We start from the raw sequence: 16,980 nt of genomic DNA on the forward strand, positions 1-16,980 counted from the left end.
ATAGAAATGGAGTCCCACTTCCACTCAGGTACCTCAAGAGACTGAATCTTACCTTGTGGTTGTCGCTGCTCCCATTTCACTCTCTTACATGTCAAACAACGGGCCATGAACTCAGCTGTTTCCTTCTTCATCCCAGGCCACCAGAAAGTCTTCTTCAAATCCTTATATAACTTATCACCGCCTGGGTGTACCGAGTATGGTGTGCAATGAGCCTTTGTCATGATCATCTTTTTCAACTCCTTATCACTAGAAACACACCATCTCTCATCGAATCTCACACTGCTATCTGTATGAATAGAGAATCTTGATATCGCCCCTTTCTCTACTCCAGCTCTCCACTCCTCAATCTTAGGATCCAAGGCCTGTTTCCTGCAAATATCATCATAAAGGTCTGGCTCCACTGTCAAATCCCCTATAACATCCCCTCTCTGTATCGTATCACTACTACAATTTAAGGCTTTAAGAACGCCACTTAAAGAACGGTTGATAGCAGAACCGGTCTCTTTCTTATTTTTAGGTTGGCGCGCATATAGAATTTTATTAGAGAACGGTTGGTTGTTTTGACCGTGCTTTTAAATTAACAAAGAGAACGGTTCGAGTTGACCAACCGTCGTAATTTAATAAATAGACCGGTTAATTAATATAACCATTCTCTTTGATAACCAGCGACAATCAAAGAGAATTAGACTACAATTGACTACCATTTACACTTCTATCTCATTCAAACGCTACAATCATCACTTTTGCCCTAGTGATCGTTTGTTTTGCCCTAGCACAGTTTGATTGTCACTGGTTACCCTTGATTGTCGCTGGTTACCCTTGGTTGTCGCTGGTCGCTTCTACTCCATCCACCACCTGGTTTTACACGCCCTTCATCGTTGGCGATCGTTCTGCTGGTAAGACCCTAATTAACTTCACTTTATATTGTACTCCTACATAATTGTGGCAAGCCGTGATTGATTTTATGTTTTATTGAAGCAACCGTGATTGATTTTATGTATTATTGAAGCAACCCTTGATTGATTTTATTGAAACAATAAGAATAAATTGCGGCTTTAGAGTTTAATAATACGGAGTAGATGAGTAGATATTCGGTAAGTAAACCACAAAACAATTATTTTGTATGTATGTATCAGTTGCATTTTAGGCTTTGTTGAAGGTATTTGTGACTGACCTCTTTTGATGGTCTCATCGAGTTGTGGCGGGCGGTGAGAGAGTTGTTACAGTGCTCTTATGATTTATGATAACTGTTAATTAAATTCCAGATTCATGTTACAGCTTAGTCTTACTACGTTAAGAACATAGACTCTAGGACAAAAACTTGGAATCTGCACTTTACTCTACAAAGACTTGGACAAAAAACTTGGACAACAACTGACCTCTTTTGATGGTCTCACGTAATTAAATGTCGGTTCAGCATTTCTCATGTGTGTTGTTATCGTGTCCTCATATATTTCAGTGTGTGGAAATGAAATGAAATGAATGGAGGGAGTTGTGGGATATGCTGATGTGCAACAGTTGAGTAATTTAGAGCATTGGCATAGATAACAGAGGCTTAGATTAGAGAAACTAGTGACTAGTGAGTAGGGATGGCAGAGATAACTAGTAACATATACTTAGTTTCATTACATGATCTTATCCAGCTGATAAACAATTTTTTTTCGAATTTAGGGTAGGATTTGGATATGGGTGAATTTAGGAAGAAATAATGAATCTGCTATCTATAGGAAGAAATAATGAATGGAGACAGGATAGGAACAACCCATTCATGTAAACAGTCGGTAAATGTTTATCAGCTGGATAAGATAATCATGTAATGAAACTAAGTATATGTATAATTTATCAGAATGTTGAAATATGGATAGGTCAGCTGTAAGCACCTTTTAAGATGACCTGAGCAATTTATTTATCCAGGTAGTAGGAATTACATACAAGAGCATTACCCCAGACCCACAAAGGTCCCGCTTATGGTGAGGTAAGTGGGAGTCGGATGTATCATGTATGCAGCTCTACCCTTGCGTTAAAAACTCGGAGAGTCTGGTTCCAGTTAGTTACCCCTTGGGAAGAGCATTTAGATATACTTATTCATATGCCTTTGACCAAATTCTCATCCTCCGTCTCGCAAAGCCGATCTTGTATCGCACCAAACCTACCAATCTGTCCAGCGTAGGCAACCTTTGTCTAACATACACAACCTGGTGAATAAAGCAGTGTTTAGGAATGTTGTGAGGGTTCCAGGTAGTATGCCAACACTCAACCCTCGGATATTTGTTCCTTAAACCACTCATAAAAGGCTCAGATATTTGTTCCTTAAACCACTCATTTGGCCCTGATTTAGTAATGTGATGGTAAGGTTTTTTTTTTTTTTTTTTTTTTTTTGGTTCTTGCTTATACGAGGGAGGCTTTCTGTTGAATACAAGTAATGCACATAGATGAGGATGTATCACGGTGAGGCAAAAAAATACATACTTCATTGTTCGTGCAAGTCGCCTCTTTTTTTTCGTTAATTGCTTCTTCTTTGTGAATTGGGTAGTAGTTGGTTGGTTGATACATCTATCGTATCATATCATATCATATAGACGACTATATCTTCTTCTGCATCTTCTTCTTCTTCTTGCTTGCTTGCTTGCTTTTCCCACCTATAATTCCATGCTGTATCCTTTCACTTATTACTACTGCTGTCTCCTATTATATTACTCCCTCCCTCCTTTACATTATCTAGCTATACTTTATTTAGTACAAGTATATGTTGTTAGATGAACTAACTTTGACGGACTAAACAAAGACATACATACATTCTTCCTATAGTACTATTTCTGATAACATTTTACACGTCTTCTTCTTCTATTTCTTTCTTTCTTTATTTATTTTCGTCTGTCTGTTAATCAGGTAGCTGGATGAGCTCAGAACCTGGCCATTTTACAGCCACATTTTACCCCTTTCTTATTTCTCAAACATTTACCATTCTTTTTTAGTACCTGGCCACTATATATAATTTGTAATTTGTGGGAATTTGATCCTTTGATTTAAGAAGACAAATAATATGAATAATAATAATGGTACTACTAGTAGTAGGACATTTTGTAATGGATCTATCCATCCTCTAAATGCCAATCAAGATAAGCTGGATGAGCTCAGAACCTTACTCGGAAAGGCTGATGTGTATACTTCATTGTTCCAAGAGACACCCAATTAACCAACCAACTTCTGTTGTGAGTTTGATGTGTATAGGGCGCTTTTACTGTCATCGAAGACCGTTATGATTGGTGTCTTCAGAAGGCCGGGAATTTATGGAGAAAGTGGAAATGCACCTTAGTCCGTGAGTGGCTATACGACGAGACGGGAGCAATAAAGAGGACACCACCAGAATTGTATGACCATATAACACCAGATGAATGGCGTGAGTTTGTGACGTCCCACACCACTGCTGCATTTAAGGTAATATTCACTTATTAGTGCAAAAGACCAGATGAATGGCATTTGTGTTGTGTTTAAATTATGAGTACATTGTTAGGAAATGGCATTTAGCTGGTGTTTATAGTCATTTGAGTGTATTTCGGTCGGGTTTTTTAGTTCTTAAACTGATAGTACTCCTCCTGATATCCCTTCTGTTGATGGGGATGCTGCTGTCTCAGTGACTTCTCCAAATAAATTTCAAGTCCTTGCCTCTACAGGAGTCCTTGAAATGTCAAAGTGACTTGTGTTATCTTTGTATCGCCTACTATTCTTTGGATTTCAGAGCAGTAATCATTTGTTCTGTTTAGTTCGTTTTCTATTCTTTGTCTGGGTGTTTTAAATTATGAGTACATTGATAGGAAATGGCATTTAGCTGGTGTTTATAGTCATTTGAGTGTATTTTGGTCGGGTATGATGTCGTATTAGATTATGTGAAGTGAAATGCAGTGCATATAACTCTATAAACTTATAAACTTATGAATGGCTGTAAAATGGGGATCTGCTTGGATCATTATGAAAGGTTAGCACAACAATAGAATTCTGGTCAACTCTGAATGGCTGCAGTCCTTTACTCAGTCTTCAGCTCAGTTCATTCCTCCTGGAATATCGACCCTTTGCTTGCTCATTTGTGCTAACCTTTCATAATGATCCTACCCCTCAGAAGCGATTTAAGTTTCTGAATTGTTGGGCCTCTCATCCTAGTTTCATATATATTACTCATTTTGCAAATCTCATTATGGGTTTTTATTTTAGTGTCCTCGGCAGCCGGTTGGGAGCGTATTATGCGGATATTATGTTTGCCGATATATGTTAGACCTTATCAAAGCAAGATATGTTAATATCACCCCAAATGTATGTTCTTTTCTTTATCATTTCAATCATTTTTTTTTTGACAAGTAGAAAGACAGACTAAGCTCTAGCCCAGTTTGCCAATCTATGAGCAACTAAATTACATGATCGATTAAGGTACGATATTGAAAAACAATGAAACATAGAAGCTAGGTCATGGATGTCCTTTGTGATCGTCCATGTGAGATGATTATTAGAGGTGCCTGCTGCAATGTGGCTCAACATTGTAATGCAATCCGAGTGAATGGAAAGATGGAGATAATTATTCGTGAGCGCCCATTTCATGGCTTCCAGGATAGATTTCCCTTCAGCTTGTTCAGGGCTTTGTGCGTAACTACTTTTCCAGTGGTTAGATTGTGTGCCATTAGTTGTCAAACAAGTCCAGCCAAAACCCGCCTGCCGTGTTACATCCCAGGAGGCATCCACCTGAACTGAAACCGTCCCACAAGTACTTGTTGAACCCAGAACCCAAATAGCTTCCCCAGTCCTTAGTTGTAGAATAATGTCATCAGACTCATTAATTCCACCCAAGAAAGAGATACCAGGTGGGATGTCTTGGTTTAGCTGTTGTAATGCTGTTGTGGCGACATTAAACTGGGCCTCATAGAGCTTCATGGCTCCAACCATATTGATTTTAATCATTTTTCATCTCTTTGTATTTCTCATTTTCATCATAGTAATTATTTTATTTTACATGTCGTATATAGTGTATTAACTTAAATTTTTGGTGTCTTATGTATGTAGTTCATGTTAACCGCCCCACCATCATATACGGTTGAGCAAATTGACGATGTGCGAAATATTTGGGCTGAATTCACACTCAATTTCAAACCCTAAAGTAATGTTGGATGAACACCATGCTGGCAGCTTCTTCTTGGCGTTTAATTATTTTTGCACTTTAGGCAACTAAGTGATAAGGAATGAAGGATTTTTATTTATGTTTTGTACTTATTTTCGATATTTGTAGCCTTTAGGCTCTTAAAGACATGATAAGAGTTGATATAATTTTACAAGGATTTGTCTTGTGAATTCAAATTAAATATGAATGTTCAGGTTCTTGTTGCGTAAAACTTGCTTGAGTATATGAATTGCAGGTATAATTTATATGCGCTATCCGATTCAATCGTGTAGGGATACGAAAAAATCGTAAATATTAAAAAAAAAATATCAGAATCAAAGAGACCGGTTACATGCTAAACCCGTTCTATTTGAAAATATAAAATAAAGGCGCGAAATTCAAATATCAGAAACAAAGAGAACGGTTACATGTTAAACCTGTTCTCTTTGAAAATAGGCGCCAAATTTAACATTTAGAATCAACTTTATCAAAGAGAACGGTTCTCAATAAAAACCGTCCTCCTTGATAAATCAATGAGCACGGTTAAGTAATGCAACCGTTCTGGTTGTTATTACAAAGAGAACGGGTTGACTTCGTACCAACCGTTCTCTTACATAAAAGAGAACGCTTGGCCACAGGACGGTTCAAAGAGGCTTCAAGAACGGTGTTTAACCATTCTCTTTGAGGAAAATTGTAGTAGTGTATGTATCCCCATCTTCCCAACCTCATCTCTCAACCTCATCAAGGACATAGCTGCGCAAAGAGAATGCACACTCTTCCTGCTCAAGGCATCTGAAACCACATTAGCTTTCCCTTCATGGTATATAATATCCATATCATAATCCCCAATCAGCTTCATCCACCTCCTCCGTCTCATGTTCAACTCCTTTTGAGTGAAGATGTACTTGAGGCTCTTGTGATCTGAAAACACCTTAAAGGTCGCCCTATAAATATAGTGCCTCCAAATCTTGAGAGCAAACACAACCGCACCCAACTCTAGATCATGCACTACTACAAATTTAGGCAACTACAACGCCCCTTTAACAACGATTATTCACGAAAATCACAATAGACGTTGTAGAATGTATGGCGCGAATTTTACTAAAATCAATTACAACGGGTATAGTTATAAAAACCGTTGTTATTATTTTTAACAACGGGTCACACATGCGGAACCGTTGTTAATAATTTGGCGCAAAATTGGCGCAAAGTTAGTGAAAAGTAATCACAACGGTTACTTTTGAAACCCGTTGTTAAAACATATTTGACAACGGGTGTTTTTTACAACCGTTGTTAAAAAATATTTCACAACGGTTGTTGTTTAATAACCGTTGTCAATACCTTCCATACTATAAACCACCACAAATGTAAGTCTGCTCATGACCACAAAACACAACCCTTAATACACAAACACAAACACAGCAGACAAACAAACACAAAACACATACACACTCTCTTTCTCTCTTTCTCTATTTCTCTCTTTCTCATCGTCGCTTTATCTTCTCGCCGTCATTGTGATTTTATCGTCTATTACGTTCTGTATTTATCGGTAAATCTCTTAAATCATCTTGTCATCGTCATTATTTTCTTTTTCTATTTATTTCTTTTGCATATATGTGTTTTTATCGACCATTATGTTATTTGTTTAAGTATTGTTCGCATAATTAGTTACTAAAACAATGAAGAAGCAAGATGAAGAAGTAAGATAAACATAATTAATATATATATATATATATATATATATATATATATATATATATATATATATATATATATATATATATATATATATTTATAAATACATAAATTAAAAAAAAAATTACATATGTAAAAATGCAATTCTTATATTTTCATGGAGGATCTTATTGTGCTCTATCGTATCCATCCTCTCCTCCTTGGCTATTTGAAGGTTCCGTTCAGCGATTGCTATATCGTCATATAGCCGCAATCGCTCGCTTTGCTCCGTCAAGCCATCTTCTTTGGCGTGCTTGATGCGGATCGAGCTTCCGCAAGGTAGCTCTGAAACTTTCCTCAATATGGAGGAACCGAGCGGATGAAGTTGTTGTTGTTCTCGATCATGGTAAGAGTCTTTAGGATGAAATCATTCATTTTCTTAGAGTTTTTGAGTTTGATTTGAAAGATTAAGTAGAGTTTGTTTTTGAGTTAGAGTTTGGAGATGAATATATGAGATAATGGAAATGTTAGTTGAGATATGCAATGTATTTATACTAAGCAATGTGTGGGTTGAGTTAATTGCTTTTTAATTAATATATATGTTAGGAAGTTGTGCCATAATCATCATCATCTCTCTCAATAATGCTGCTTCAAATCCTATTACTAACCCTTCTCATTCCATATTATCCGTTCATATGTACAGTGAATGTCAGTAATAATGCATGCATTGGAATTCTAACAGGCCGTAATTATGCATGCATCTAGTAATATTTAATTTTTTATTTTTTTATTTTTTAAGAACAAACAACAACGGTTATTTTAAAACAACCCGTTGTCTTTAGTTATAACAACGGTTTTGTATATTACAACCCGTTGTTATAACTTTCCCCCCAAAATTGAGTCACACTTTCCACAACGGGTTTTTATACATAAAACCGTGGTTAATAGTTTTAACAACGGTTTCCTTAAGTAAACCAACCGTTGTTAAAACCTTCTACAACGGACGTTTTAACAACGTCCGCTTTTTTATATAACAACGGTTTTTGACCGTTGTTATAGCCTGTATCTGTAGTAGTGATGCGTCGAATAATTCTCCTCATAAGGCTTCAGCTGCCTAGAAGCATAGGCAATCACTTTCCCGCTCTGCATCAACACACAACCTAACCCATTCCTTAAAGCATTTGTATACACCTCAAAGTTCTCACTCCCTTCAGGTAATGCTAAGATTGGAGCTGTGGTCAAACGATGCTTTAATGTTTGGAACGCCGTCTCACAACTTTCATCCAAACGAAACTTGTTTTCTTTCCTCATCAAAGCTGTCATCGGTCTGGCTATCTTGGAAAAATCCTTCACGAACCAACGATAGTACCTTGCCAAACCCAAGAAACTCCTGATCTCTGCCACATTCTTCGGTACTTCCCACCGAGTAAATGCTTCTATCTTTCCAGGATCCACAACTACACCCTTCTTTGAAATCATATGACTCAGAAAAGCAACCTCCTCTAGCCAGAACTCACACTTAAACAACTTCGCATACATCTGATTATCTCGCAAAGTTTGTAACACTATCCTCAAATGTTCCTCATGCTCCTCCTTAGTCTTATAATAGACTAAGATATCATCGATAAAGACCACCATAAACCGTTCCAGGAACTGACTAAAGACTCGGTTCATCAAGTCCATAAACACCGCAGTGCATTAGACAACCCAAACGGCATCACAACATACTCATAGTGACCATACCTCGATGTAAAAGCTGTCTTCGGTATGTCCTCCTCCCGAATCTTCATCTGATGATAACCCGACCTCAAATCGATCTTAGAAAAGACCGTTGCGCCATTCAACTGAACAAACAGATCATCTATCCTCGGCAAAGGATACTTGTTTTTCACTATAACTCTGTTCAGCTCCCTATAATCGATACATAACCTCAAACTCCCATCTTTCTTTTTCACAAATAACACCGGTGCTCACCACGGTGATACACTAGGTCTAATGTATCCCTTCTCAATCAAATCATCCAGCTGTTTCTTCAGCTCCTCTAATTCCTTAAGACCCATATGATACAGTGCCTTAGAGATTGGCCCCGTCCCCGGTTTCAACTCAACACTGAAATCTATCTCCCTCTTCGGTGGCAAACCCGGTATCTCATCTGGAAAGACATCTGGAAACTCTCCAACCACTGGTATATACTCAACTGTCGGACTCTGCATACGATGGTCCCTAACATGGCATAAGATCAACGGACACCCCTTCCTTAGAAAAGACTTCAAGGTCACTCCTGGAATCAACTTAACTTTGGGTTTGACAAGAAACCCACGATAGGACACACTAATCCCCTTAGGACCTCTCAAAGAAACCCTCTTTTGATGACAATCTATCTTAGTCTTGTACTTTCCCAACCAGTCCATACCAACTATCATCTCAAAACCCTCCAAAGGAAACTCAAACAAGTCCACAGGTAGGTCAAACTACCCAACTATCATAGACACACCTCTATACAACGGGCCCACAAGATACAGACTCACCCGACGGTATAAAAACTTCCTCTTTTATAGACTCATACTCACTTAAACCCAAAACCTTAGCATGACTCGATGATAAAAACAATTTTGATGCAACCGAATCAAACAAAACAAAGGTAAAGACTCCATTAACAAGAAAAGTACCGGTGATAACGTGTGCATCATCCTCTGCTACTTTCTTCTCCATCATGAACAGCTTACCACTGGTCTTCTGCCCACCTCCCTGGACAGTACTAGCTGAGGTAGACGGCTTTGCAGCCGACCCCTGGTTGTTGTTGTTCGTCACCGGTTTATTATATGAATTACCGCCATTGCGGTTAGCCCCACCATTGTTGTTACTCTGACCACCCCGGTTATTCCACGACCCAGCCGGCCTGTTACTAGCATAACTCTGCGACGGACCCTGAGAGAAGCTCCCCTGTGACGGTCTGTGAAAACCCCACTCACTACACTGGTACACTCATGCCTCTTGTGGCCCATGCCGCCACAGTTAAAACAAGACAAACACCAACTGCTGCTACCACCACCACGGCCACGCCCGTAAGAAGCTCCAGCACTAAACCCCGAACCCGAAGAGTAAGCTCTCACCTGGTTATTGTTGGGATTCATTAATCTCGTAAGTTAACATATTCATAGTACGATGAATTAATTTAGTCATAAAATTAAAATGGATCTTATGCATGCAAAACTAATACAAAGTATAAGAATAAAAAAATCAATTCTTACATTGATGATTTCGGATAAATGGGCACTAGTAATTTCACCTTCTTACTAGATCTTGAGCTTTCCAAAATGGAAGAATAAGATTCAAGTTTAGAATCTCTCCTAAGGAATTATACCAAAGGAATACCCTTAATTATTTTAATTAATATATGACTAGTACTAATTAAAACAAGCTTAAAGTTGACACAAAAATGGTGATTTTGTACTCTCTTATTTCGGTTAAGAGAGGAGGAAATTATGACTTTCTGTAAAAATTTCACAAATGTAGGGAGTAATTATTTTCTAACACTAGAAAAAATAATACATAGAGGTAGTGAATAATTATAAGAAAAACTCAGGCCATTTTTTTATGCTTAAAACCGGTTTGGGGGGGGGGGGGGGGTAATTGAGGCCAATGCATGCACAAATTGCTCTTCTCAAAAGCAATAGGGTTGCATGGCTACATGTAGAGTATAATCATTGTGTTTCCCTTATTAAAATAATCAACACAATTTAAACTCTAATACTCCCTCCAATTTTCGGCATACACATAAAATGTAAGGTCCATTTTATTTTGTCATTTGTCAATTTTGTCATGTGTCACATGTTACATGACATGTTACACTATAGTATATTTTTAACATATTAAAAATCAACATATTAATAAAATATGTCACATACAAAATTTAATTAGTAATTCTTGATTACTTGTACCAAAGTGGTTTATCGAATTATAAATTACAACTACTTGTATTTATAATAAATGATTCAACTTGTTTCAATTGTTTCGTAAACAATAATTTAATCTAAGTAATAAAACAATTCGATTACTTAGACCGTATCTAATTTAATCGAATTACAATGAGATACGTTAATTATACTCACAAAATCATCCGTCAATTTTAAGCAATTTAATTAACTCGTATCGGCATACAATTAATTAAATAATCAATTAAGAGTATTACCCTATAGGTATGACCTCAGGGTATCAACTGATCACCACCGTCGCACGACAGTAATGTCAAACTCTAGTCAGCCAATCATTACCGATATGTGTGGACCAGTTGACTGTAAAATATTACTTTTCCTCATGCATTCTTAAATATGAGATTTAAACATGTGATCATCATGATCAACAATTGTGATCGCATTATTGTCGGGGAAACTTACTCCAACAATCTCCCACTTGTCCTCGACAAGTGTGCGTCACCAATTCTCTTGTCCTATTACTATCTCCCACTCAATGCAAGGTGTCTTTCGGGTCGTACTTGCAAGTGATCATATCGAGAGTGGTTTCCTCGATCTGGAGAATAACTGATTGACCGGAATTATCTACCATAGATACGTTCGAGCGTGGCCACGCATTTCCGATTCATTACTCCTCGAGTGGCCCTGAGATATTGTTTTAACCCTGACAAAGGGGTGGACAATTCCTATCGCACTATTCCCTTCGACTAGACACAACTCATCATAACCCAAAATAAGCCTTTTAACCCCATTTACGAAGGTCGTAGGAACATAAATGAAAGTTACTCTGAAATTGTGCCACCTTGGGCGAATAGTCTTTAGTCAAAAGAATCGACTCATTAGAATACTATAGTAGCTCTTGCCACTACCAGGCTATATAAATTTGCTAGAACTCTATAAGCGGTCATTAGGCCCGACAAAGTGTTCCTAACAGTCTGCCTATGTGATCGACTAGTCATCTCATATGACTCTATGGCACTTGAACTTGCCATCAATCGCATCACACTCTAGTCACTTCGAGACATCACCTCATACAAGTGACTATAGGCGAATACCATGTTAATCCGGGTTCACTTTAACGGGGTTCAATATTGTCTCTATAACCCGTTTGGATGTAACAAAGTACAAGATGAGTTAATGATAACTCAAACGATAAATGTAGACATTTCTTTTAAGTAGTCAATACCATATTATTACTATATGTCTTACAAGTGTGTTAACACTTGTTGATGCAATAAAAGTTTAGCACACCATGTGTTCACGTGCTCAACCTTTCGAATTGTGATTTCCCTTATTTTCATGTTATCTCTCATAGCATGAACTCTACCAAGCACATGCATGTCTAGTCTTTAAACTAGACCTTGGGTCTTTAAACTTGTAACAAACCCTTTTGTTGTTATCACATAACCAACGATTTGGATTATGGTGGATAATACAACTTGCACTAGTCAAGTGTCCCACCATCTCACAATGCACTAGGTATATGTTTTTGTAGGATCCTGCAACAATTGTCAAGATGATAGGTCTGGGACTTCTCACAAATCCTTCCCTTTTAGGAAAACTACTAGTTTTGTGTAACTTCTTACCACAACTAAGTATCCTTCCAAATTCTAGAAAGCTCATTAGTTCTCTTCGAGAATTCATGACGATTCTTATATGGCTTACCAATGACTCATCATGCTTTAAGCATATGATTTATTTAGGACATGTGCATGATTATTCTAATGGCGGAAACATTAGTGATCTTAATCATGTAGTCAACAGTTCTTAGGTTCAATGAATGACCATGACCATCTCATGGTAATTCCATCTTCATCAATATGAATAACCTACGTTTCTTGTTGATTTGATGTGTGCATCTTAATGCCAATCCAACATCCCATGTTTTAATTGGATTCATCTTAGTCCATATTCATCCAGAATTGAAAACTTAAGTGCTTTCTTTATCAAAGATAGTATATGCTCGTCATTCTTAATGAGTAATAAGTTGTAAAATTTATGGAGGATGATTACTCCCACTAAATCTCATGTCTGCATATGAAATTTTCAAACTCCCACTCAATTCCACATGTTTCGCATTTGACCACTCAATCGAAATATTTCATGAATTGAAATTATTCTGCTTTGCTAGATTGTTATGATAAAACTACATATGTTCTCAACATATCCTTTCAAAATACCTATTTGGAAAGAGGTTTCGATCACAACAATGGAAGGAGATTTTAGTCTCTAATTTATTCATTCTTAAAATGAAGCGAAGCAACGTCATTGCTAAAGTGTAAAATTTAATGTGGAGTTCATACGTCCCTTTCAAAACACTCATTTCGGAAAGAGGTATAACTTGTCCATTTTATGAAGTTTAGCAATGACTCTAGCATGGTTAACCATTAACTTAGCTATTATAGACATTGATATGTCTTTATATGCAACTATTAATCATAAATCTCATTTATATTCAAGGATGCATTTTGTTTCATTAGGCTCTTAAGTAAACGTTGACTTTGAATCTTTATGTTTAGTTTGATCATAATCAAACAAGAATCTTTATGTTAAGTCTTTTCATTAGTCATATTCTTTTAAGTACATTCTTTTGGTCTCCTCACGTAGTTTCCTTAATAACTTCTTCTTTTGGTCTCCTCACGTAGTAGAACAACTTCTTTTGATTTCCTCACGTAGTTACCTTTAGAACGTCTTCTTTTGGTGTCCTCACGTAGTTACTATGATTAGAAATGTATAAAAATTATTGTCTCTTACATAGATCTCATCTACTCAAGGTATACAAATAGCTTACATAGATCTCATCTACTCAAGGTATACGAATCATAGGTATACAAAACTCAAAGCATTCTTTGTGTCTTAATATTACTTCCACTCTATCTTTAGAATAAATATCCTAAATATTCAAAAGATAGCTTTCTTGACACAAATGATGTTTTGGTGAAGAAAGAGAGATATCACATAGATTAATAGACTTATTTATAAAGATTTAATGGGTGTATATAGTTTATTAAGTTTCCCTTAATTGAGTTTATTAACTCAATATCACTTTATAATTGATCATACACAAACTTCAAGTTTATGGACATATAATGAATCTATCATTATAATTGTCCATTGGATCAATTTTAAGTAGATTATTCATATGTTTCTATGTCAAGCATATAAAGATGAATTTTAGAACAATTAAAGATACGATAAACGTAGTGACTTGGGTTGCAAACCAAGTCACTATTAATCCAAAATTACAACCATTGTTCAAAGGATTAAAACAAATTTCCATGTCAAATAAGGAAATTGAAATAGTTCTAGAAATTCAAAATATAACATGATAATAAAGACAACAAATGAAGCCAAGCTTCATGAGTGGCTACTCCTAGCTTCCTCACGATCTCTCAAGCTTGTTTCTCCTTGCCCTTATTGTTGCTTGGAGGAGGCCCTAATTACAATAAAAAGGGGATACATTATCACAACTTGTATCAAAATACTAAAGTTCAATTAGAAACATGAAAGAAGGGATAGTCATTTACCTACTGGAGTGATCTTTCCAGATTTGATGTCACCAAGATATTTGGAATAATTCCTCTTCCAATGTCCAATGCCATTACAATAATGGCACTTGTCAAGAGGAGCCTTATTGGGTTTGGAAGTGCTAGCTTTAAAAGTCTTAGCCTTGGTTTTCATGGGAGCTTTCCTCTTGCCTTTTTTGCTACACTTCTTAAAGGTTCCCTTGCTTTTATTGCTTATATTGAGCACATCCTTAGAGGAGCTAGCATTTAGCCCCATGTCCCTTTCGGCTTGCACAAGTAACTTGTGCAATTCTTCAAGGAACACATCTTTGTCTTGCATGTTGAAATTCACCCGGAATTGCACATATGCTTTGACTTTGCTTAAGGAATGAAGAATTCTATCAACGATGAGTTCTTTGGGAATTTCAACCTTTTGAATCTTCAATGTCTCGACATGCTCCAACAATTTGAGCACATGAGGACTAACCTTTTGGCCCTCTTTGAAGTCGAGATCAAAGAATGTCGAGGCCGCCTCATATTGGATGATCCTCGGTGATTGTGAAAACATTGTCACAAGCTTAGAGTAGATTTCATAGGCGGTGCCCATCTTAAAGGCTCTCCTTTGGAGATCCACCTCCATAGCAAAAATCAACACATTTTTTATTGCGGCGGACTCTTTGTGGTAAGCTTTATATGCTTCCCTAGTGGCGGCACTTGACCTAGCATTAGGTTCGGGTGGAGAGGCCTCAATGAGGTAACGAAGCTTGTCGTCACCTTGAGCGGCTAATTTGAGTTGGGCATCGCAATCGGAGAAATTTGACCCATTCTTTTCAAGTTTACATCGATCCATAAAGGATCGGAGCCATGAAACATTAGTGAGAGTGTTTGCGTTGGTGTTTGGTGTGGCCATTGGTTATTGAGAAATAAAAGCGGTCTACAAAACAAAATAGAAGGAATAATAAAATATTTATCGTTTTAATAATAATACTTGTAAATTATTTAAACAAGTTTATTGCATTTATCTAGTGACCTCTACCAAACTAAGATAAATGATCCCGAGATCCAAATTCATATTAACTCGGGCACGGTGAGCCGATTCATCCCTTATCAATATAACTCGGTTGATTAACTTTTTAATCGATTCTACTTTTAGAACTCTCGGTCGATAAAATTACTCTAATATTTATCTTTAGCCCGGAACACATGCGACTACGGTCACGAATACTTCCGTTGAGCTCAATCCAAATTTCGATGTAATAATATTTTACTACCCCACTTTGCCAACGTAACAAGGTTTGTATTACAGTAAAGCCGGTTCAACTCCCTTATGAAATTGGTACTTCATGAGTTCTACTATTTGGTAAGGCTATTTCTCAATTATTAATTTAGTGAGAGGTCATGTCTATTTATTATCTATCACATTTTAAGTGAACTAAAGCGGTGAACTACGATAATTATAATTGACACGGTCGATGACTCGATTAAATAAAATGCATGTTTAGTAATGGCGATTTAGCGATGCATGCAAACATATAAATAAAATGCAAAGCATAAATATAAAGTCCTAGTATGGCCTTCCTAAAAAGGTAAATGTAATAAACTATTAAAAATTCGAAAACCAACTCCTTTGGTTCCTGGAACTTCGGTCTTGGCACGCATCTCGAGGTAACACCGTCTTCATGGAAACTCCGGGAAATTATAAATAATAAATAAAAATACATAATTTCCTATTATACATTTGTAATAAAATAAATCTATTAAATTACAAAACGGTGATACGAGATCATAATAATTACAACCGAATCGATATTCCCATGCATTTCGGGTAATACCAATTAAAACTAAGGCCATACTAAGTAAAATTACATAATTAAAAAATTATATAAATCAAAAAAAATATGACAATCATAAATAAATTGTAGCATTAAAATATGTATGAACATGCTAAATTTTATGCTAAATCGCCTTTTAAGAGCCAATATCGTATATTTTATCGGTTTTTATGGATTTGCGTGATTATAAACTTGTTAAAATCACAAAATGTCTCATAAATTCATATTTATGTTCAAGTTAATTACGCTAACCCTCTTAGGACTCAAAACTTAGTCTTCACTAATATTTTGACAATAACTCAACTTGATTTCTTAATATTGTTCATTATGGACCCAAAAATACAATTTTAAACTATAAACTCCAAATTAAATTATTAAAATTTCAAATAATTTCAAAATTTGAAATTCAAACTCATGAACATTCTGGAAAAATACCATGACACTCATAATATTCAAAATTTAGGTTAAAAATTTCGAAAATTTTTCGAGAAAAACATCGTTGCGGTTTATCGGTTTCATCAATTATGACCATTAAAATATGAGAAAATTAATTTTAACCAACTTTTCACTTTTAGATCTGAAATATGGGATAAAATGCAGCATATGACGTTTTTCTTTAGTCATGAAATGTGTTTTAGCATTATATACTAAATTAACTCACTATTTATTGAATTTTTACTCAAAAATTCACAAATCATGCAAAAAGAGTTCAATTCGTCTAAGATTTTTACACACACTGAGTAAAAATGCATGTGACAACATATTAAATATCCATGACCAGATTCGAAATATAACTCATATTAACCTAATAAACCCTTTAAATTCGATTTAAGCTTATAAAATCCATAATT

General features: G+C 36.2%; 1 long non-coding RNA gene across 1 annotated transcript; it reads left to right on the forward strand.

The window, feature by feature from the left end:
• The first annotated feature begins 680 nt into the window (after positions 1-680).
• On the forward strand, positions 681-5,375 carry LOC141657600 (uncharacterized). Its single transcript, XR_012548811.1, has 3 exons — positions 681-1,605; positions 1,828-3,438; positions 5,050-5,375. It is a non-coding gene; the product is annotated as an uncharacterized LOC141657600 (long non-coding RNA).
• The last annotated feature ends 11,605 nt before the right edge of the window (positions 5,376-16,980 follow it).

This window comes from Silene latifolia, chromosome 5, assembly GCF_048544455.1.
Source record: "Silene latifolia isolate original U9 population chromosome 5, ASM4854445v1, whole genome shotgun sequence".
NCBI lineage: Eukaryota > Viridiplantae > Streptophyta > Magnoliopsida > Caryophyllales > Caryophyllaceae > Silene > Silene latifolia.